Genomic DNA, 24,208 nt, shown 5'->3' with positions numbered 1-24,208 from the left:
GGTTTTAAGAAACAAAAACGATCAATAGAGTTTATAAATATGACACTAATTTATTTTAATTGGTACATCTGACAGTCTTTTTTTTATTTAGAGTTAAAACAAAAGCTACTGCAGGCAAATCCGACATCTGGTGATCCTGCTGTTTCTATTTATTTCATCATCAATAATTTCGACTTAATTCGAGTGCAGTTGAAGTTTTTTTTTGATCGAACGTAGAAGACGTTTATTTTTTTGGATGCCGTTGGGCGAACGCGATTGGTTTTTGGTTTACCGACGAGCCGCCATTGTCTGCATGTGCTGCAATAATCGATCAGCAGAAGCGATCTTCGTGTGGGGTGGCGCACAACTAACACAGCGGCGGCGTCTCCGCGCCAAGACGGGATAAATATTAAATATTCATCATGGCCGCAACACGGAGCGATCACCGTCCGCATATGAATGAGGCATTAAGACGCGATCTGAGGACACGCAGCGTCTAATTTATGATAATCCCATAAAGTGTATTTTGACTGCAAAATTCAATTCGTGCCGTCTTCAACCTATTTAGGTTTCTTATTCGATTAAAGGAAATTTTCCACGTTAAATTCAAGATTACAGCGAAAACAACGCCAACGATTTGCATTCCACAGCCGCCGCCGCCGCCGCCTTCCACCGCCCCAAAGAAAACCTCAACACCCAAAACCCTCAAAATTATAAATAAGACAAACTACACTTCCTCGACACAATTATCCTTATGAAATGAGCGTGAAATTTAACTAATGCCTCGAAAATAAATGGGACAAGTTGGAACCGCGAACCTATTACCATTTTTTTTCCTTGCGAGACTGATGAGATTTTGTTCTAGAGAATAATGAACGACGATTCTTCAGCTGAAATGGAATATCTACCGCCGAATTTGTACTGTTCAAATTAATTAATACCTATGTGAACGCAACAAATGTAAACAGTACGGCGTATTTTTTCTCTTTGACGTCTTCAGTAACTCGAGCTGAACGCAGGGGCAAAGTGAGACAGAATTGCTAACGCCATTGATGCGGAAGGTCGAAATGGCGAGACAATTTAGCATGAATTAAATACAAAGGTGCCACGGTTGGTTCAGACTTTGTCGGAAGGCGAGATTAAATAGCAATTTGATCGTTTTTCGCGAACAAAGGAAGACATTTTCATAATGATTTTTAAAGAAGTCTGATTTTTCCATCTATTATCACCATTCGTGGATTCCTTCGCGAAAAATAAAATCGTCAAGAATTGATGCGCACTTTTGTTAAGTTTTTCTCGTTACTTACCAAATTTAAAAAAAAAGGTTTCCTGTTACGTGTTGGGTCATTGGACAAAATTATCATTTGTGCGTCCAGTCCAGTGTGTTGCGTAGGTGTTGGCGATAAATTTGCGGGATTTGGAGATAATTCCACTGCCAAAAATAGTGATGAAATGACAACTCAGTAAACGAAAGCTGACCAAGATAATGTAAATAAAATTAAATCTTGTGCGCTGTCAACTTTCAAGGCGTTGCTCTAGGTATAGTAGCTTTGAGTTTGTTTTGTTGAAAACTGCGAGCTTTACGCAATCTGAGCGAGGAAATGCGGTGTATGGAAATGCATTTGACATTTGTGCATTGAACGAATGTGACGTTTTTTAGATGCACTCAACCTCACCAACGATCTGACATCTTCTAGATTCTATCTGTACCGCAAACTACTTCGAATTTGTATTTACTGTGACGGTGTAGAGAAAGCTTTTTTCAATATGTAGTGACAAAGATATTATTTCAGATTACTTCTCTGCGAAATACGGAAAAATGTTGTTCCGTCGAAAACACGTTCAACAATAACAATACTTCCAGCAACTTCAGCTCGATTTAAAAAAAATCAGTGTAAAAAATGAAAACTGTTAGGTGTGTTCGAGACTGTTATGTTGCATTTCTATCCGCAAGCGTAAATTAATTGACAGTAATTTATCTTATATGTTTCCATTCTGGTCGTTGGAATTAAAGCTGTAAGGTACCTAGTTGTTTATCTGGAATTAAAATTTTTAATAAATCACTAGGTGCACGACTGAGAATGAAAACAATCCTGTAGTGATTTATTTTCAAATACTATAATTACGACGCTTGTAGTTGCACCTTTCTGGAATAGTGTTTGATTATCTTGCATCAGATGACTGTCTTATTAGCGTCGAAACGTGGGCAAATTCTCCAGGTAATACATAGTATATAAAATAATAATTTCATGGTATAAAATAATTAGCACGTAACGATCGTCAAGAAACAGCAGCTCAAAAGTAAGATTGCGTATTTTTAATAAAAACCACTGTCACTTTGACACCACTAGAAATGGTAAAATTATCTACAACAAGATAGACGGACCAGACGTCTGAAAGGAAATTAGAATATTCTGTAGCTTTGCAACATTTGTGTTATTAGAGAATAACTTACAGGTCCTGTAATTACTGGTGTATTCTTGTCTTTAAATGGAGATGAATTGATTTCGCACAAAAAACAGAATCAAAACAAGATGTTATGAATTTTTTAGCCCAACTCTCCCACTGAATTAGAAAAAAAGGAAAAGAAAATACTGATACACAAAAAAAAATCAAAATGAACATAAAATAAAAACACTAATGGATCAAAAGAACAGGAATAAAGGATAAAGTACTACAGGACGCATAAAATGTTCAAAAACGTGAGGAGAGAATTAAGTATTAAATATAATAATGTTAGCAATATTATGATTTTTTACAACAAAGCTATTACAGCACTCAAAAGAGTACGTTAATAAACTCGTTTTCAATTAAATTAGCATAAGAGTAGGCCATGACCTACAGCGCTGTAGATGTGAAACGTACTTTACACAAAAAGTAACTAGATTTGTCAGTTTTGTCACCATATTTTACTGACAAATAGTGAGGTTAAGGATCAAATTTATAAATTATACATAATACGTATAATTTATTAATTATTATTATTTAAATTAAATATTAATAATTATAATTATTAATTAAATATTATTTAAACGCGATTTAAACAAATGTCATTTTAACTGTCGACATTGATAATAATTTACTGACATGCAGTACTGTAAATAAAGAAATGCAAAAACACTGCAAGCAGGGTATAGATATGGGTGCCAACAAATTTGAATTTCCACAGGCACCCCTTACGCCAATTCAATTGAAATGGAGTTTAGCTGATTTGAGTGCTGTAATAGACCAGTACAATTTACATTTTCAAGGTTGGTAATTTTCAATGTCAAACATCAAATGCCAAACGCCAAATCGCGCTAAACAAACGATATAACAATAACTTCAAATTGAGCTTTCAAATGTTTCACTGTAACTCCTCGCAAGCTTGTCGTGCCCTAAATCCGCACGTGCTACAAAATCCTTCTTAGAAGACTCGTGTCATAACGTACAATTTTTTTTGCATTTATGTATGTATTTGAAATAAAAATTTCACAAAAAATAAATGTAGGGTAGTTGGTACCACTAACATGACACTAATGAACATTGTAAATTTGCCAGAAATTTAGACAATTGAGGGAAAATAAAAGATGTTCTCGAGTATGTTCTTTGCTTATAGGTGTCGTTTATTTTGATCTTAATTTAATTTCAATTAAATGTTGGTAAATGCGACGATATTTCATTTCGATACAAGCTTTTAAGTGTCAAAATGTGAGGTTATGTTGGAATGTTTGTATTATATTTGACAGTTTAAAGCAATTACCGATCTTACAACGTAAAAAGTTACTTGTTGGAAAGAAAACTGTTTCGACAATCATTTGGTTTCATAATAATTGTGAACGTGAAATGGAAAAGAGAACATTATAAAATAAAGTACTTATCGAGAATTTGAATACAACTTGACTAACAGTCACAATGACTGGATTTTTTGATAAAGTGAAACCAAACCGGTAAACACAATTCTATAGCAAGAGTAGGAAGAGTAGGGTAGTAGAAAAAAAGAAGAAAAGATTTTCCTTCACGAATATGTATACGAATACATAGATGTCAAACAAGCAAGATGGTGACACTTCCTGCAAATTAAGATAAGATTTGAAATTAATTATCGTTTGAAATGTATATTGGCTTTTCCAAATGTCCTAAAGTTGAAACAAGAAAAATGACAACTGTTAATAAATGATACGATTCATTATTTGTCCAGAACTCCAGAGGTATATTTACTAGGTTTTTTTTTTAATTAGCTGAAGATGATAACATCTTGTACATTATGCAAATGTGTGCAGATACTCAATTAAAGTTTGAAACTTGGAGCGATAAATAAACTTTACTCAAAGAACTATATCCGCCCTTTGATGTTTTCAGAAGGATAGCATTGATCGCCCACACCCTTTGAACACACAGACTTTCGTTTGTCGGAGTATTTTGGTAAAATGTATTATCGTAATACGAAATGTCGACTTGATCGATTTACATTTGAACTAATTACTACGACTCGTAGGCCGGAGCAGATCGGAAAAGATCCGCCATTCGCACCTCGAAACTTTTCGAATTACCGAAGGGTCGTCAAAGAGGTGACTCCGGGACGAAGCCATCTAGAGGAGGCGACATTTTGCCAAGGGTTAATTTTGTCCCGATAACCTATTTACGAACCCTATTTCCAGCCCCATCATCGGATCCGACTATGATTATTTATTCCTGTTGCGGCTGACACCCCGGATTGCTAATATAATGAATCTACGCATGTTTTCGCACATTCACCGACCGTAATTACTAATCCGATCCGACAAGGAGATTAGTGTGGAATAATCCGGGTCGGACGGGGGCCGTCCGGAGTGCGCTTTGAACAGCTCAAAGGAGACCAGTCGGGACCGGACTCGCAGCAACCAGGTGATTTTATCATTTTTATTGTCTGTCGGCGGCGGTTGCGGTTCGTTAGGCCCAACCGTGCACTTCGACTAGCGTTCGGTTCGGGCAAGTGTCGCCCGTATTTGCACAAAACGGAGCTATACTGATTATCTGGGTCGCTAATCTACTTTACTCAGTCTCTCTACTTTCCACAACTTCATCATAATTAGTTTAGGGCAGGTAGTAAAATGTGGTGGAAGTCCGCGTGATGTTTTATCCGAACACGGGATTCTACTCGCGGACCAGACGTCATCAGCTCCTCCTCCCGAAGTATTCTTTCGGATTTTCTTTGAACTTGAACTCTTATTTACGGACTCATCCATAATAATATGTTTTCGGCAACATCCATCCCTTTCCGGCGATAATACGCCCGTATAGTGTTTACGAAAGTCGAACTTTGCTGCCATAAAAGATTCCCTTTAATATTAAAATTCCCGAGCATATTTTACCCATTTAGAATTTGAAAGCACGAAAAATTGGGGATCAACTCCTTTTCATATATTAAAAACCATACACAGTTTCCCGAAAATATCGCCCATTTCCAAACTTCCTCCCGTCTTGTCGCCCTTATGAAAAATGTTTGTTTCATTCTTCGCTTCTTTCACTTTCAAATTTCCCGTATTCTTATTCCGAAACTGGACCACATCAGTACGGAACCTCCTGCATTTCTGCTGTATTCTTAATGAGCATCAGATTTTCAACACGCCCCTCGTACTCCTCCCACAAATTTATCTCGCGTGTCTGACCCAAGAACCAAAATAGAATACAGATTGTTGCCGACCTACTCTTCGTTTATTGACTAAAATCGGCGTCGTGTGAAGTGGACATCGCCTTTTACGGACATTTTTCCATGTTTCGAAGCATTCCTGATGCTTCAACCTCAATTTCACCTCTGCAGTGTCGACACCGACTAATCAGGATGTAGAAAATAACTTCTCGAACGCGTCTGAAATGTTGCTCATTGATTTTATCCCTCTCAAGTTTTTTTCTCTCTAGCAAACAACTCCAAAGAATAAATTTTAAATAAACAAAAAAATTTTTGCTTTCCGGGAATTCGCGCTGTAGAGCTTTTCTTGCACTTATTTCTTTAAATTAAATTCGTGGACGGAGTATTCTTATTTGAGGAAGTTATTTCGGTTAAATTGCGTGTCAAGAGATCGAACTATTAAATTAATTAAGATCTGGATCTTTGAGGAAATGCGGGACCGAAGTTTGAAGGAACGAATTCCGCAAAAACCGAATTAGAATCGAATAAAACGGATCGTTTATGCCGGAGAGAAAACGGGTTATGACCCTCGACGAACGAGAGAAATACTGATAATCAAAGAATATTTAATGAGATCGGTTAAATATCTTAAATCAATATTACGTACAATGTGTTTGCATTTCGTGCGTTAAGTTAAACATAACCGTTCGACCAATATTTATTTATTCACAGCCGCACAAACACGAACGGTTAATTCGTAATTCACTCTATCTCCACTGTTATTGGATTTGTTCACATTTCAGGCCATTAGATAAATTAGAATCGAAGTTCTTTGAATATTTAGTAAAGCGGACATAATGAGATGTTTTAGCAAATTATGATCGTTTAGTAGTTCGCCATAGAAGTCCGTTTGCTTTGCAAACATCGATCTGTACTGTTCAGTTTTAATGCCCCGTGCAGACTCAGGACTGTGCTCAGGAAGTGTGAAGGATGATGACCTCAGTTGGAGTGCTGCCATCGAGGATTCTGAGCATATCCCATCCCGGCTCGCAGATAAACTCATTGCATTATTTACGTTCAGCGAGGTAATAATTTAAACTGAATTTATTTGTCTCCGGAACGAAACAGCCGGAAAAGTGGGACCGGCCAGCAACAACCGAATTTAAAAGTTTCAAACGTGCTAACTGGAGGTGCGCCATCCGCGGCTTCTACAATAGGGCGTCATAAAAATATTTTAATTAGTCGAGTGCTGTGGAAATTAACGCAAAGTTGGATAGTTGCTCGAGGATTAATTGCCGAGCAAAAGTGCGAACACGGGGAAAGTTTTAACAGGTCGGTGGCGTTAAAAATCAAGTGTGGAGGATTTTCAATCGGATGTAAAATTCTTTGTAATGATTTTAACCCCGTCGATCGGTTTATTTTACGGTGGATCCGACAAGGCAGGATCCCTCAGTAAATATGAATGAAGAACAAATCTCGGTAAACGTTCCAACTTTACGATTCCTATTCAACTCCAATTCGGGAAAAAAAACTGCAAGAATATAGGAATTGCCGCCGACCAGCTGGTTCGTAGTCGGCCGGCGCCGCTCCGGAATCGCCCGGTACGACTCCGGTCAGCTGTAGACAAGTTATATAAGCTCGGATGGCAATGGCTGGCCGGTCACGTGACTAAGCCGGGTTGATTGCCAGGGTCCGGAGGAAAGTCTATCGGAGGCCGCATTTCGATTGTGACCGTTCCCGACCCGATACATCCATAAATCAACACACTGGGAAACTGTGTGATGACCTCGACCAGTACACGCCGGAATATTTTAAATGTGGCGTCGTTGCAGGACTTTTCGGCCTTCGATTGTCGAAAAGCCGATAGAGCCGCCGTTCGACGAGGGATTACATGCAAATGGATTTTCTGGACAGTTTACCGCTCCGCAAATACCGTTTGTAAGGGCTGTCCTCCACTACTCTGCCCGAGCAAATAAATCCGATATGGACACTCCGTAATTTGCCTTGGGCCGTGCGTACGCATCTTTTAAACGTACGCGTACGGTTCGAGTCGGTGAGCGCCTGCCTTAAGTGGTGCGAGATTGTGTTTGCACAAGGCGCCGAATTGATCACCACGTCACTGTTTGATACCGGATTAAAATTGATCGTGTATGGGAAATGTTATTTCGTTACGTACGTCGGTGTTCGCGGCGCTCTGGGAATAATTGAAATATCAATTATGGATCGGTGCAAGAAGTACAAGATGTCATTCAGTCCTGATTGCTGCAACTCATCCCATTCATCATCGCGGACTAGATCCTGACATGTACAGGCTTGTTCTATTGTTTAATATCGAACGTTCTGCCTGAAACATCTCGTTTTCATTAGGAGCACATGCAAATGTTGTTACGACACACATCACTATCTAATGCGCCCTTTTCAAGTGCTTGTTTCAAATATTGATCAACGCAAATCCATCCCCAACACAATGGCTTACAGTACATATCCCGCGTTTGTTTTTACCATTACCAAGATTGATTTATGGAAATGATTAATTGTATACATACATTTCCCGGGGTGCTGATACAGCGTGGATTTATAAACGGTGATCAACGTTTACGTTGCCTGTTAATTAATGACCGAAAAATTACATGACACCTCTATCTAGATTTTTCACAGAACCCCGAGTGTCAAAATATTACATATTTGCATCCTCTGTGGGCAGCGCTTTTTAACCCGCCTGGACGAAAAAACAAGGTTTTCTGTGAGGTTTGTTAATATTATTTCCGTACAATGTGACTAATGTTCTTGAGAATATATAAATATAATAATACATAATAATAAAGCCGACAATATACAATTATTTCAAAATTTTGCTTCGCTTTTAATGTAGACGAAACCTATGAAGCAAGGAATATTCAAAATTTATTAATCTTTGAAAAATAATATTTTAAGTTGTATCTTTTCATGATTTTGTCAAAACGATCTACGACGCTTTGGAACTTGGCGTATTCTAAAGTTATCCTAGAAAAGGCTTATTGTGGAAAACTATCCATTTGTTTTTATTAACATTTATAATTATTAGTTATTACACGAGTTCTGAAATATAGTAATCATGGCTGACTTTATACATTATTAGCCGTTCACGATTGTTTTAAACACGCAGCAGGCCAAGATATTTTTTTGTTAGGTTGACGTCAGGTCCTGTCATATGACGTTTCGTTGTTAAATATTCTTCTTATTGTCAATTCCGTAAAGGCCCATACACAATGGCGTTAACGTTACGTCGATGTTAAAACGTTAATGTTAACGTTAGATCTAGAAATTCAAAATTACATGTATTTCATTGTGGACGTTCACAATGACGTTATGATGAAAATTAATGTTGCATGATATTGTTAGCGTTAACGTTAGTTCTAGAAATATTCTGGGTTCTTAACGTTACATTCTAACATTAGCCAACGGAAATAATTTATAAAAAGTACTGAAATACACGTAATTAGATCTAACGTTAACATTAACGTTTTAACATCGACGTAACGTTAACGCCATTGTGAAAGGGCTGTAATTGATTTAGTGCAATTCAGTTATAACCTAAAATATCGTATGATCAAAAAGTCTTTGGATCGCGGTAGTCGTTAAATGTAAAAACTTCTACTTCTACTGTCCGTAGTTTTTATGTCTACTTACTTCAAAGTAGTGCTAATCTCTCACGGAACTCGTTTAAACATAAACGAGGTGAATAAATCCAATCACCATTTTCACCACGATTTCCATTACTGTAATATGATTTAATAATAAAAATTGTATGTTCTCTTTGAAACATTTTGAATTATAACCTGCTAACTCTCAAGTTGTCAAATAAATGTCAAAAATCATTGAAATAAATAATTTCCTAGATAGCTTGTTAATTCCACGGCTACTGTGATCCAAAGACTTTTTGATCATGCTATTCGCCATTTCGGATAAGCAACATGACCTCTGGCGGTGGAAAGTCGAATCACCGAAAATTATCGCTTAATACGTAGCTAATGGCAAAAATAACATGATGAACGGTGTACGGGCCACAGGTACGGGGGTTAGTGACAAAAAGTGATATTACAATGGGCAAAAAGAAAGTAGATAAAACCAAGTGTTGTGTCCATGGTTGTCACACACGCATAGCGAAAGACAGAGAGGCCAGCTTTCAATACTTTCCACGCTAAAATAGTTGTAAAGTGCAAATCATAAACATTTTTGGCGGCAAGGAAAGTATAGACAGAAGAAAAGCTTGGGAAACGGTTTTGTTATTGAGAAAACCTGCAAGACGACATATGCGAGTATGTGGAAAACATTTTTTACGTGGAGATTTCATAAATCGTAAGTTCCACGAATTTGACGTTAAAAGTTTGTAGTTTATTCTATTTTTTTCAACTCCACGCAGCATTTCCCAAAAATTGCGATTGAAGGAATTTGCTGTTCTTTCTCAAAAGTTATCCAAAAGGACACACGACACAGAGAAAGTTTGCATCAAAAATTACAGGCAAAGTAGACTGTAGTGCACTTGACATAATAAGTGAGAATGTAATTGTATTAAATAAAAAGACATTTAGTTTATTGATGTATTTTTATTGAAAACGTGTTGCTGTAAGTAAAATTTAATTGAAATTTAATGAAAAAAGTCTAAAATTACCTGTACTGTATCCCATCACACTGTACCACACATCAACTATCAGCAGAACATCAACTATCAGCAGAAGCCTCCAAGTATTTAAAAATTGTAGCTAACCGAAGAAAAGCCTTCCTGTAACTGAAATATCAGCATATAGTATGTTTTCCACTTTTTAAAAGACTTTCAATGTTTTGAAAACAAAATATTTAATGCACCATAACCTATCTTTACGCCTCTATTTATTTTAAGCCTGTTTTACGAAATTACATCATAATCTTTGATGCTTACATTAAAAAATGTTAATTTAATGAATACACTTACCTTACTGAAAAACACACTGCACACAATTAACAAATAAAAGAGTTTTGGACACAAAAATTAACACGTAAACAAATGGAAAATCTCAAAAGGAGGATTTTCGATCAGCTGATTGTCAGAACAGCAGCGCCCTCGCAGTAGTCGAAATCGCGAATAGATTTATTATGCCAAATCACAATATTGCCAACTAAAATGTCAGATTTTCATAGACAGTCCGAATTTGAAATAATCGTGAATGCTGTATATATCATACAGCGTGATCAACAATGACTGAGTCTGTTGGCAATGAAACAATTGAAAAATATTGGTGTTTTTTTGTCTGGTAATTGGCACTGACCGGATGTTTTAACTTGACACATTAAAAAATAATTATGTTATGTTGGTTATGTGACAAGGAAGACAGCTGGCACTCGATGGTAGCCAAGATACAATAAATGGGAAAATGTAAAGTGTGAAAACCATTTAATGAACCTTTGATGGTAAATTTCAAATTTGCCTTTCAACACTCAAAGCTGACAACAGGAAATGCGTTTAGATTGCAGTGGTACCAGATTCATTCAAATTTTCATTGTTAACAACAGATTCAGTCATTCTTGATCACGCCGTATAAGAGAGACATTAAAATTATTGTACCATGTATTATAACGGGTGACTATTAAAATTTTCACTTAGGGGTTAGCTATGGATCATTCTTTGTTTTCCGTTGCACCTTAGACACTGACAAGTTTGACATTATAATTAACATTATAGGTTATGTTTCAATTGTACTGACTGACATTTGTCGTTCGTTCTTGCGTGTGTGTAAAGTAACAGAAAAAATAAAAACTCGTTCAAAGCCAACTCCAAGTGAAAATTTTAATAGTCACCCGTTATAAACATGGATATTTCCGAAAATTCATCACGTACAAATTAAACAAAGCTGGACCGAAAAAAAACTCTTCTTTGAGGAACTCCATCTTTAACAACTAGAGGATTCAAAAATATAGTCCATTTGTTAATTTATAGCCCGATGAGGTTAGTCCGAATCAGGAAGTCGAAATGACCTGCGTCTGCTTTTGGCATTCGACAGCAGTGTATGGTGCTACCAATATTTGAAAATTTATGTTGGCAACTTGAGACAGATGTCATTACAAATTTCAATTTTTGAGATTTTGAGTTGTTCTTTCGTCCTTTCTTCGTTTTTCTGCAAATTCATTCCTCCATCTTCATTTTGTGTTGCAAAAAGCAATTCTTTTTAGAACTCTGCGCAATTCAAATATTATTTTTGCAATTACAAATCCTGCACATGAATCTGTCCACTTGCTGCGTAGCGTTTTGGGCATCATACGGTGGAAATTTCAAGCAAAATTTAACAAAATCATCACAAATGTGGTTAAAACCTAACCTAAAAATTTGACGTCGCTAATGTAATAAACGTACAACTTGCGTCTTGCTCTAATCGCACATGCCAAAGCGAGATGCATAGTGGGACGGGCTTAATACAACACCTACAAGAATTCAATAGCTTGTTTTACATTATGTTGAAAAGAGATGGCAATATAACTGTTGTTCTGTTTATTAATTGATCCATCGGACTATAATTAAAAAATGGACTTTTTGACATTTGTCTCGAAAGCTCTTCTTAGGTGGAGAAAAACTGCTACAAAAATTGCTCCTGATTCAATTTCATCAAACCATTTGTCATATCAACAATTTTAACGGTCCATTTATCACAATGTTAAGACGTTGTAGCTGCAGTTTTCGTATGAATATTGTGTATTTTATGGTAACTGTTGTACGTACACCCGGTGTTGGGAATAAATTACTGAAGAGTTCTTAACTTTGCTACACTTAAAATTAGTTGATCTCCATTCCATTTTTCTGTATCTATTTTGTATTTGATGCAGTTTTCAGAATAATTAACAATTACACCTCTTACACCTTAACAGAATTCAACAAGTTCTTTTTTCACAATACTTAACACTATTTCGTCTGAAACAATATTAATTCAAAATTTAACTGCACTTTTTTTGACACTTTTTGTGTTATCACAGTCTTCCAGTTATATGGAGATGCAGCACTTTCTAAAGAAGCATTCAAGACCTCCAAAACGGTTTCCAATTGTGTCGACAGCTTTTCTAAGATATTAAAAATGTTGTGCAGGAACCATTTCTTTAGGTGTGACCGTTAACACCTGTGACCTGAATTTCGCAACTGATCTTAGGTTATCGAGTTAATCGAGGTGCTTAAACCCTCAGCAAGAACCAGATTTCACATCTCGGCCAAGACAATCGTAATCCCTCCACAATGATTTTATTTCGCCAAAAGTGTGTAATTACACGTCGATGTAAAACTTGCTTATAATTTTTTTAATTTGAAAATAAAGTAGGTGCAAGAAGTGTGCGAAGATGTATGTCCGTCTATTCTCGGGCTTGATTGAAACGCTAAGAAGAAGAACAAAATAAATCACCTTCAGTATACAAACGTTGTTTACGCTGGCTTTTGCGACATCAATAAGGGAAAATTATTATAAATGTGTTCTCCATCATTGAATCACGTGCCATATATCAAAAGCACCAGGCGATCGGCCGCCTACCTGACAAACCCACCATCACGCCGATACGTTCCCATCAATATGTGCCCCCTGTACGCGCACTACAAGCTCGAGCAGAAACAATGCAAAAGCTCGAAGAGCTTTCGGAAATTCGTCGGTATGATATTATTACTTTTCCTTCGGGGCCGCAGACGCGGACGATATTCGAAATGACGCTTACGTATTTGCTCGAGCTTTGATTTATTTAAACTCGTTTTATTACGATTCTTTTATAATCTCTTCGAATCTCCTTATTTTTCTCCAATTGAATTTGCTCTATTTGATGGCTCGTTATGGTCTATTTAATTTCGACAGCTCAAAAACGAACCCTTTGATGCGAAGCGTCGGATCCTCCAGTTTTGTTTAATTAGTGTTCGGTCCGTGTTTGAATGTTTCATCGCTTCGGCTACAATAAGCTCGATAATTTTTTATCTATAGTAATAAAGGGGTAAAACGCCTGCATTAAAGGAGCTTTAGATTGAAAGCGGATTTCAGCTGCTTGTCAGAGAACCCTTTTTTACACTACGATTCTCAGGAATTAGTAGAGGAATTTATAAAAATGCCACAAAGAAATGGAAGAGATAATTTAGATTTAGCATTAGTAAAAACCGTCAGGGGATTATCACGTTTTAAAGATTTATGTGGAATGGAATGTCGGTATCTACGGATTTTAAAATACCATTTGCTTTTATTTATTTTGTGTGACCGCCGAGTTGGAGGAAATTATCAAAATTCAAGTCAAATAATCACTCACCGTTTCGGAATATTTACGGCGTTTGTCACACGAAACGCCAAATTAACATAACCGGCCTTTGCTCGACTGCATATGGGACATTACGGAATTTACTTCTCCCAACAGCAAACAACGTTCGCAGTAAAATGGATCAGCGTAACGCATTCTTATTTTTCTCGAAATACATAAATTTACAAAGCTCTGGTCTTAACACATTTCCACTGGTATATGGAGGATTTTTACAATTCTCTTTGGAAAAGTGCGGAGCTCTACATGGACGGGGATTTTATTGTCTAGTGGAGCCCCCGGCTCTTGGCAACTGTTCAAGGAACGGTTTCTTCATTGATATCCAATCGTGCGCATTAGAGAAACTTATAATAAGGCAACACAGTGCATGTGTACCGTGTGATTCTTGATTCTATTGTGAAAATAGAGAATCAGCGATGAAAAGAATCAAATTGCATTTTTTTTTCAGTCACGACGACTATTCAGAATGGAGCAGAGATAGAGCGAGATCTCGTCCGCTTTGTCTACAAAAGATGCAAGTGCAATGTCAAAAACCTATCCCTTTCGATCAATTTTAGACGAACTAATACGTAACGACATGTACAGAAAAAGCTCGTAAGTGATTGATACCTAGTTTCCGTAAAAAATAACGGATTGATTTTTAAAGAATGTATCCGATTCGAGATTGGATTTTGCGATTTAAAACGGAAACTCTACGAAAAAAATTTGACTTGCTGGATAATTGGTTGTTAGTGTCACGCAGTAAGTACAATTGGTCCGAGTGTTTATGTATGATTTTTAAGCAATTCTGTGTTTGTGTGGAGCGTCTAAAAGTGGGAAAGCGGGAACACAATAAAAAGCCTCGGAGTATTGTTATCGGAAGAAAGTTTTTTATTATTCCGTTGCACATATCTCCATCTGTTTTTTTCGCCCCCCTTTTATTTGTGCGTTATTACATTGTATTTGTACGACGTATGTGTATTCATTTCGTCACTATTGATTGAATGCGCGTTGCGAATCCTCCGAGACCATTGCCTCGGAGCCAAGTTCGCAGTAGAGTCGGTTTTGGTTTCTCTTGTGCGTCTTTGATGGGATACTCTGCATCGAATATAGTAAACATAACAAGGCCGTACACCGGAGTCTATCGTTTCCAAGATTGAGACGAGCTTAACTCCGGAAAATTTTATGTGTGCTTTATGAGGACGGCGCTGATTTATGTTCACACTCGATGGATTCGAAACGTTCCGTCGTACACGTGTGTGCATCTGGAAAGTGAATTATTCGTGTTGATTTCACGTGAACGGTCGTAGTTGCGTGATTTTGTTTTTACAATCGTTCGACGATGATCTAATAAAAAATGTATCGCGGAGGGAAGTCTCGAAATGTTGAGTGCTTATTCGGAGCTGATTGCTGACTTTGTTATGAGACTGCGGACCTGCAACCGGTCGGATAAAAACTCCGAATTGATTGGATCGTTTATCAGCAAATTGATTACAATTAAGTTAGCAGAATTCTTGAACAGACTCTAATGAGTATTAAAAAATTCCATTACATCGAGACGTTAATAATGCAAGTTGTTTCGTTGTCCGGGACGGAGGGATCTTTCGTCTTATGTATTGTTAAAATTTTCACCCAACTTCTTTCTTACGGTTCACGTTTATGGTTAGCAGCATCCTTGTAGGCATTAAATAAACATTATTTCGTGCCTCAATAGCAGGGGCGCCGGTACAGATGGCGTCCGAAGTTGTTGGTGTATATTATGCACGGGAATGTTTGTAGATGTAGCGTGTGTTAACAACACAGTCGAATACGACATGGACGACCAGAATTATTCCAACGATATGGATCCGCAAGCTGCAAACCTAATGATTGTCACGCAACCTGCCTCCATCCTGCAGTCTGCGGTCCTAATGGGACTCCCCCGTCATTTAAGTTTAATGGCTAGTCGATGATAAGATAAGTCTGGCGCGAATAGCGCAATATCAACGAACGGTTATTTGCCAAATGGTGATCAATAAGCGGAAACACTTATCCATCCGACGGTGGTTGCGCCAGATCATGGGAGACACACGTAGAGTGCTCTAGGTAAAGGTGGCCGCTCACTAACACGCATCGTACGCATCGCACACTATTATTTTAACAGGCTTTGCAGATACGGATAACGTTTAAACGCAGCACTGGTGTTGACGTGGCATGCAACAAAACGCTTAATTAGATGATGATACAGAATGATAGTGTAGTACGACTGCAACAGAAAAGTGACAAAGTCATTTATTGATTGTGCATTTTTATGAGGGTACTTATTGTTTATCAATATTACTTGCAGTAAATAAAGATAAACAATTTACGCAACAAGTAGGATGTGAACATTATTGTCGGTGTGAAGTTTGCACGACGAGGTCGTAGGTCGATTTTGTGTAATCACTAATCACTAATCACATAAGTGCGGTAAGAATGTAGGACGCCACATGAGTGGCAAATTAGCCAATACGTAAGCAGTAAAATTAAAATGTAGCATTTTCTTTTTTATCAAAGTGATCTAACTCGTTTTTGAGAAGAAGATCTACTTTGGAATATAGAAGCAACAACAAAAAGGTGTTAATTGTCAGGCAATATGTTAAACTTCAATCTCAACATTGATAGTCATTGCTTTTTCTTTACTTACAAAATGATAACTGTATGTGATATCATTAGGAAATTTGCACAAGTTGCTTTAAGTGATCTAAAATGGCAGTTCTGAATGATTCCGGAGCAGATCTTTTAATTATTAGAAGGAAGCATGGCTGTTGAAACTTAAATTGTGGAAGGATTATTGAAGCTGTCGCCGAAAATAAACAAAAAGTAGCTCCATAAGTGTTGAAAGGAAAGGAAATTTTCCTTCATCATCAAAATTATTAAAATACTTGCCTTGGTAAGAATCAGTTATTATTATAAATGCCAACATCAGAAAGTGATTTGTACGATCGGAAAAATTGTGTAGTGAACATATTCAATAAACAATAAGTTCTTCTGTATATATTTTTTTAAATATCTTCATTTATCTACCTTGCTACACGACGTCCGATAAAGTTCTTACTTGTCTGAAATGCGTGGGATAAACAGGATATACCGCACAGACGTAGATAACAGTTATTTACGATATAAGTATCCTTACGTGTCATTTCACGATACGAGATAGGGAAAACCTATCGAGTATAATAATAAGAAGTTATGACACAATTATCGTACAATGTTTTATCTACTATCAAATATTATCTTAATAAATAATTATTGAATGATAAAAAAATAATATTAGGTACACAAACCAAAGCAGTAAACTGGCATTTTTTTAGTTCTCTCACGCATCTGTCACTACTGCCAAAGTGCAGATGATATACATAAAACAGATGTACATATTTCCTTAAACATTGCATCTTTGATATTAGCGAATTCCCGACAAAAGTATAAAAATTCAACCTTGCATGATATTAAACCACACTAGTGCGGTAAGGAATGTTATTATAACCTTCAAATAATTCCTTGTGTTTTTAGAAACTGATGTGGTATCGTAGGAAGTTTTGACAATTTGAGTGTTTTGAATTTTGACGCATACTTGTAAAGTGATACCAACTATCATGAACCGTCAAAATGACAGGTATAAGAGAGGTTAGGTTTATCAACCGAACAATATTAACTAAATCAGTTTGTAATGGTTTTAAACCAATTAAAGCTCCCTAGAATAATTAGTAATTTATTAGACGAGTTTTATAACACATCATTTTGTCGCACGCGTTTTTTAGAGCACGAGGAGCGCAGCGACGAGCGCTATAAAGCAAACAAGTGCGACAAAATGGCTTATAAAACGAGTAGGTATATTACAATATTTTTTCTATTTTGCTCCTTAAATTTAAAAAATGTTCAAAACATAATGCTAGTAACTTTATATTTGGCAAATATAAGGGTTGGTAACGCTGGTAAATAGACGAAGAATTGTAAGTGTCATGAAATGCAGTGATTACATAGCAACAACTCACTATGAGTCACTGCCAACATTAAAAATTTAAATGTTCAATGAACGCGTACCGAAAAGAGCTCCTTTTCGTTTGAGTGTTATACTGTGTTATAGGTGCATGATTTCGCTTTCTTGTGAATTTTTGAATACTGACAACAGGCAACGAAATGAAACAAATGGGATTTGACACTTGCCAGCGGTTTGGAGGTTACGTTTGGTGTAGTATTGTGCGGGACCTTATCCTAGAAAGGTGTGCAAACTACTTTTTGCGATCCAAGCACTGCACGATACCACAATCATTTTGGAACATTTTGTAGATGCGTACCTATTAAATGTTATTTAGAGCATCTTAAGGATTCAACACATCCCCCGCTAAGTAAATGATCAGGTAGAAATGCATAGAGTTTGCCTTCTATTTGCGTCTTTTTTGACACATCAACAAAGGGATGTGTATTCGGGTGTGTCCATCGGGAAAACGACGGAACTACGAGGAATGAAACTGATATTGTTTGTTAAACAGAACTATGCCCTCTGTTCACGCTTTTGGTGCTACCGTCCAGGCCCGATTTGGCCTCGCGTGATTCCCGCATCTCGGGAAATAAATCTAGGACTAGTCAGAAGACAAGTCACCACGTACTCCGTGATTGGATTCTCGAAGAAAATTGATGAGACACGTCTAATGGCCGGTTTCTTCTTCAGCGAAAATTCTTCGAATCGAGGTACAAACGGCCCCACCGGTCGGTATTCGATTTCTTCCAGTTGGCATTCGGTTGGTGGTCTGGTTCATGGATGCGGAAGTAAGTGGCAGTCCGTCTGAGGTCTCGTATGACGAATACGTTTTTTATTAGTTTTGGAGGGTGTGACGCGTTCGCGGTGTGACACGTGTCTCGAATGGATTCTAATCATGGCACCGATCCATATGACGTCGGGGGCAACCAACATCTTCTTTCAAACACTCGTTACGAAGTTTCTTTCCCGAACAACAGATGAGCGTCGTTTTTGGGGACAAATGTCATCGCACAGACCATTTCTGAAAACTGCCGTGACGCAGATGGGCTGTTATAAGATTGCGCGCGTCCGAGCGGCGATAATGGCCCTCACATTTCCCAGAATACATTAAAGAAAGAATAAAAACATCCAGAAGCTGTTTCGGTTCGCCACCACGTATCGCCGCCGCCGCCGCCGCCTCACCTCCACCAATTAAATTTCTAATCTGAAGGCTCTCGGCGCGCTATCTATGGGTGGAAATGGTCCCCTGTGCGTGACGGAGCCGGGGAGACCCGCCATTATTTTTGTATATATCCTAATTTTTCATTTAAACTTTGCCGACTTAACAAAAGTTTCTAATGGAATTTCCAGCGCGCTAATTTAAATAAATTTTTGTCACGGCCCTATAAAAATAAATGTCGTTTTAATGCGAGATGTATTTTGTTATTATGAGCGACATAATTGCTTGGCAAGAGGGCGAGGGGAGTGTCGTTGTGTTCAGTAAAATACTCAACTTACTGGTTTATCTGCACTTAATGGTACACATAGAAAGTTTTTATTGCGACCGCGTATCTTGCTTTGGCTCAAGTTTTAATAATACTTTTTCCTAACAATAACGATACTTGGCACATCTGGCCGTTGCAATATATTAAAGAGGGATCATTTTTCTTCGGGTGAATCGGGGTAATATTACTGATGAAAATTGTATTCGGCGTTTTCATTGGCGGAAAGGCGATCGCTTTATCTAAATTACATTAAGAAAGTCTGGTATCAAGTCGGCACGATAATGAAACATTCTGGTTAAAGCGCCCCAGTTGGTTTAAAGAAATTGAGGAGCATATTGCAGCGAGAAATGCTCTTGAAGTTTAAACGATATTCCAGTTAGCATTCGGGAATTTTAACGTTCTTAATCCTATTAACCGAGATGGGGAAACGCGCCCTTCCCTCTTCACCCGGCTTCACATTTCTCGGTTTAGTATGAATGACATTACAATTACAAGTTCAAGTATCTGGAATCCGATGGCGGGTGGGGTGATTAAATATCGGAGCTCAAAGTTACCACAGCGAGTGTTAGTTGCAGCCCGACCAGCGGACCAGAGACGTAGCGCTCGCCGCCCCCTTCTGCCCACTCGCTACGTCTTCTGAACTGCTGGAGACGTGGAAGTCGAACATATGTAAACTCATTTCGCCCTCGGTAATGGTCCATTATGAGTGTCTCTCGCGGAGAGTCTCGACTCGGCTCCGGGTCCTCCAGGAGACCACCTGTAGTTAGGCCGCACCGCACACGGACCGCCACAATTTCGCTAACGAGTTTTAATGAAAGGAATCGCGATCTAATTTCATCGCCATATTTCACCTCCTTCCTCCGACCAAACGCCGATCTCGCCCAATTATCCCGCCCCACTTGATCGATCTTCGAAACTCCGAAACGCTCCACTTACACCGACGTGATCAATCCGGACGACTGACAGCCGACCAAAATAATACGTAATTGCGAAATATTGAGCAAAATCCAACACGACCCGCCGCAAATCCGCCGACCTGCGACCCTGTTTGCTCGTCAAACAGTCGTTAGAGGGCCAAATTATTGTTTACGTACCCCGGGTGGCGGCAGAGTTATTGGGTGCAAGAGATAAGGAGGAACACGACGCCGCGCAAACTGCCACCTCATAAAGGCAACTCCGTGCGAGGAATCGCCAACCAACTCGACGGCGGCCGTCGAGGAGTGCCCAAATTAAAACGGCACAATCGTCCTCGACAGGATCCGAACTTGAGGTCGCGCCGGTAATCCCCACCACGATAAAACAGCCGTAAACTTGGTCCGAAGAAGTTAGACCTTGTCAAAAAGCAATAAAACAAATCTCAATATTTGCATCATATAAATTAAAAAAGGAGGTTGCTCTCGTAAAACGAGATGAAGTTATCTTGGACCAAGCCGTAAACTTCTCCGATGTTGTTTTGTATACACACAGGAATCACCCAAATTCATTACGTTTATGGGATACATGTGAAAGTAATTCCTACTTTATTGGACGGGCGGCTTACGTTGTAGCGCAGTTTTACAACGTGCTTTCCAAACCATCAAACTTCGGCAAAAAAATTATTGCTCTTCTTCGCCAACCTTTCGATGCAAAAGATCGAACTGCTCTCATTAGAAGATCACCACTCGGTTTTACGGCAGCGAAATAAAACATGGAAGCGAGTGCCATCTCGTCTCTAATCAAAGCGGAGCTTTCGTATGATTGTTCCAGTTAAATCATCTCGAGAGAGTCCAGATCCGGTTTAAAGGGTCGCCCAAGAAATTAGTTGTTGCAAGCTCCAGACTCTCTCTGCCGGAAAATACGAAGGACGACGCTCTTCCCACCACTTTTGCACGTGTTTTTGCAATTTACCAATTTACCGTCGCATCCTTCAGCTTTTGCATTCGCTTTTAGTGTTTCCAGATTTCCGTCCGCGTAATGACGAATGTGGCAGTCGCGTTAATAATTATCGCATTTGCCGCCACATACGATGCGCATATTTACCGCATTCCTCCAGTTTTACACTTTGTGATGCGGTCCTGCATGTTTTATTCATGGCTCCGGTGGAGTGGTAAATTGTACAACTTAACAATCAGCCTTTACACGTACGCATACGCTGATTTGGGTCGCCAGAATGTGTAATATTTTATTTGTGGTTTTCTGTTGGCGACAATGCAAGCTCATAAAGTGCGATATCGTGATGAATACGTTGTTGATTTCGTCGGGGTTGATAATTATTTCCTGTTGTGTTTCACGGAGAAAAAGGCAACGCGTTCATTTCGCCCGGACCATTTAATATACTCGTAATTCCGTTGTTGTGACGACGATCCTCCTAGAAAATTAATGAAGTTTCTAAGTCATGTAGTAAATACTCTCGCGGCAGCTTAATGCTTGAATTTAAGCAAGTAATGTGTCGGAAATGTGTCTCTTCGACTTGAACGGTTCGGTCTGATCTGGTGCAGAAGGATCTAACAGTCTCTCAGCTTCAAATTGTTTAAGATAGTTTCTCTCCTTTGTAATTCACGTGATGCATTGCGTTCTGATAGTGTTTTCTTTTGCAGGTATGTGCTTGGAAATTTCTGGACGAGAGGATACTAGGTAATTTTTTCTACTTTTACTAACTCACCTCAATCTTGTAATTTTCACAATCGATAACAACAAAAAATGCTTTGTGATAGTCAAACTCGGAGTAGCAAAGGAAAGGCTTTGTTTAATTAAAATTATCCAGGGGCGTTTTGTTTACTTCGTGCGCGATTGTACAAAATGTATTTTGTTTCCCTTACTTAAATAATTTTATTTTAGGTTACTGTAAAGGGTATTTGATGAAGTTATTTTTATCATTTACGTCAACTTGGTGCGGTTTATAATAATTACAAATTTTCGGCCAAAAATGTTGTGTACACTTTGACGGCGAAATTTTTTAACATCCTCCAGATTGCCTACCTCGGCCGCAAGCGGCCTCGGCGACAATTTCTCTCTCGGTATGTTAAAGAATAATTTCGCGGCCTTGATATACAAATATGTAACTAATTCACATTGTAAGAAAGGCATTAATAGATATTTTTGTAAAATCGTATCAAAGTGAAGTCATTTATACAGTAATTTGAGGGTGTAAATAACGCCAATAATTAACATTATTTTTTGTAAAATCATAAATCATTTAAATCCACCTTAAAGCTTTGAAAAAATAAATTACATGATTCGTTCTCAAAAATCAAGAGTAATGTTGTTGGTTGCCAATGTGTTGTAACAAATAAAATGGCTCTTAAAATTAATTGTTGTTCTTTTAGGCCTTAGGGCGCAAAAGGCATTATTTACGCCCGCAAATTACTTCATTTTGATACGATTTTACAAAAATGATTTTTTTTATTTAATAGACTTACTTGAACTTTCAGGAATGGTTTTACTGTTTCTGATTGATTTTAATCGATTGTTACAGTAGTTTTTGTTCGGTGTTTTTTTCGGTCGAATAGTAAAAACTGAACTTTTGACATTAAAGTTGCTGATGGCACCCGTTACGCCAACTCGACCCAAGATCTTCCAAAAGAAGGCCCTTTTAAACGAACCTATTATTTTGGATTACAGCAGTCATTAATATCACCTTATCTCATCAGTCTTGACTTATGGGCTCTCATGGTACTCCGTGTTATTTTCACACTTATTAATGGTCAGTTGTTATTTGCCTCTATTGAGATTTATCGACGGCTATTTATTTGGTTTTTTGCTGATGCGATATGACTTTGACTGGGTAATTTTTAAGAACCGAGGAATTCCACCATCAACAAAATAAATAGCATTTTCACTCTGATCCAATTTTTGCGCATTTATGTGCAATTTGCTGTTACTTGAAATAATTAGATAGGTTTACATTTGACAAGTGACATGATGGTTTGCGAACATCAATAACAAACTAATCAACTGATAACAAATCATGCCGCGAATGGCTGCGCACACTTTGATGTCGTGCTTTTGAAATGAAATTATGCCACTTGTGCCCATTTTGTCAATAACGAGAATTCATCCGACGTGCGAAACAGGTACAACTACCGACGTTCCTCAACCAGGACGGCTTATTACGAAAGAAAGAAACTTGTTTCTCGTACAGTAAACACACACATCACGATACCTCTAAGAATTCAACAGACACATTCTTACGCAGGGCACGAAAGCTTTTCGCGGTAATTTTTCTCTCTCGTCTTAAATGCTCGACTCGTTTATTCAACAAAGACAAGGAGTCTCACGTCGTCCTTAAAAGCATATATGACCCAAAAGAAAGTCGACACACTTGTATGTGGCTGACCTTTTTCGACGACGACGAATAAATAAAAAGAAAGAAACTTTCCCGCTCCTGCGGCCACACTCGAGGCTCACGGTTTGCCGTTGTTATTTTCGAAAATGCAGGACGAGCTATTTCACATTTAACACGTCAACCGCGTTAACGAGTTGTCAACGTGTTATGTCGTATCAAAATATTCGTAGTCCCAACAGAACATGAAAGGCAAAAAACGAGTCTTAGATCATTTCGACTGTGTGAAGCAATCTACGAATCGATTTTTGTGTTTCAAATCTTTTTGTTGACGCGGTAGAAGCGCAAGTGTACGAGAAAGACGTATAATTTCTTAGTTTTTGGTGTGCACGAACTTGATGAGTTTCTCCTTGATAGGCGCGCGTGTCGGGAGGGTGAAGCTTCGAGGATCACCGGACCCATCAATAAATCTATTCAAATAATAGAGTCGGAGTGTTCAGCATAATATAAATGAAACACAAACAGCAACTTAATTATATGGCCCACAATGTAGTTAGTTAACAGGAAAGTTGTTTAACAATGTGACTGATTGCACACCCTTAATGATTGTAGTTGCTGATGTAGAGTACAGTTAG

At 38.1% G+C, this 24,208-nt stretch overlaps 1 protein-coding gene across 3 annotated transcripts in view; it reads left to right on the top strand.

Annotated features, from left to right (window-relative positions):
• LOC138122899 (Krueppel-like factor 6) overlaps positions 1–24,208 on the top strand; it is a 300,113-nt gene that overhangs the window by 156,346 nt on the left and 119,559 nt on the right. The window contains exon 2 of one of the 3 annotated variants that reach the window (XM_069037302.1): positions 21,889–21,925. The exons of the other annotated variants lie outside the window; for them this stretch is intronic. The gene's annotated coding sequence lies outside the window, so the exon portion shown is untranslated. The remainder of the gene's footprint in view (positions 1–21,888; positions 21,926–24,208) is intronic. 3 annotated transcript variants of the gene reach the window in all.

Source organism: Tenebrio molitor, chromosome 1 (assembly GCF_963966145.1).
Source record: "Tenebrio molitor chromosome 1, icTenMoli1.1, whole genome shotgun sequence".
NCBI classification, from domain to species: Eukaryota; Metazoa; Arthropoda; class Insecta; order Coleoptera; family Tenebrionidae; genus Tenebrio; species Tenebrio molitor.
This window is presented reverse-complemented; position numbering and strand designations above follow the sequence as displayed.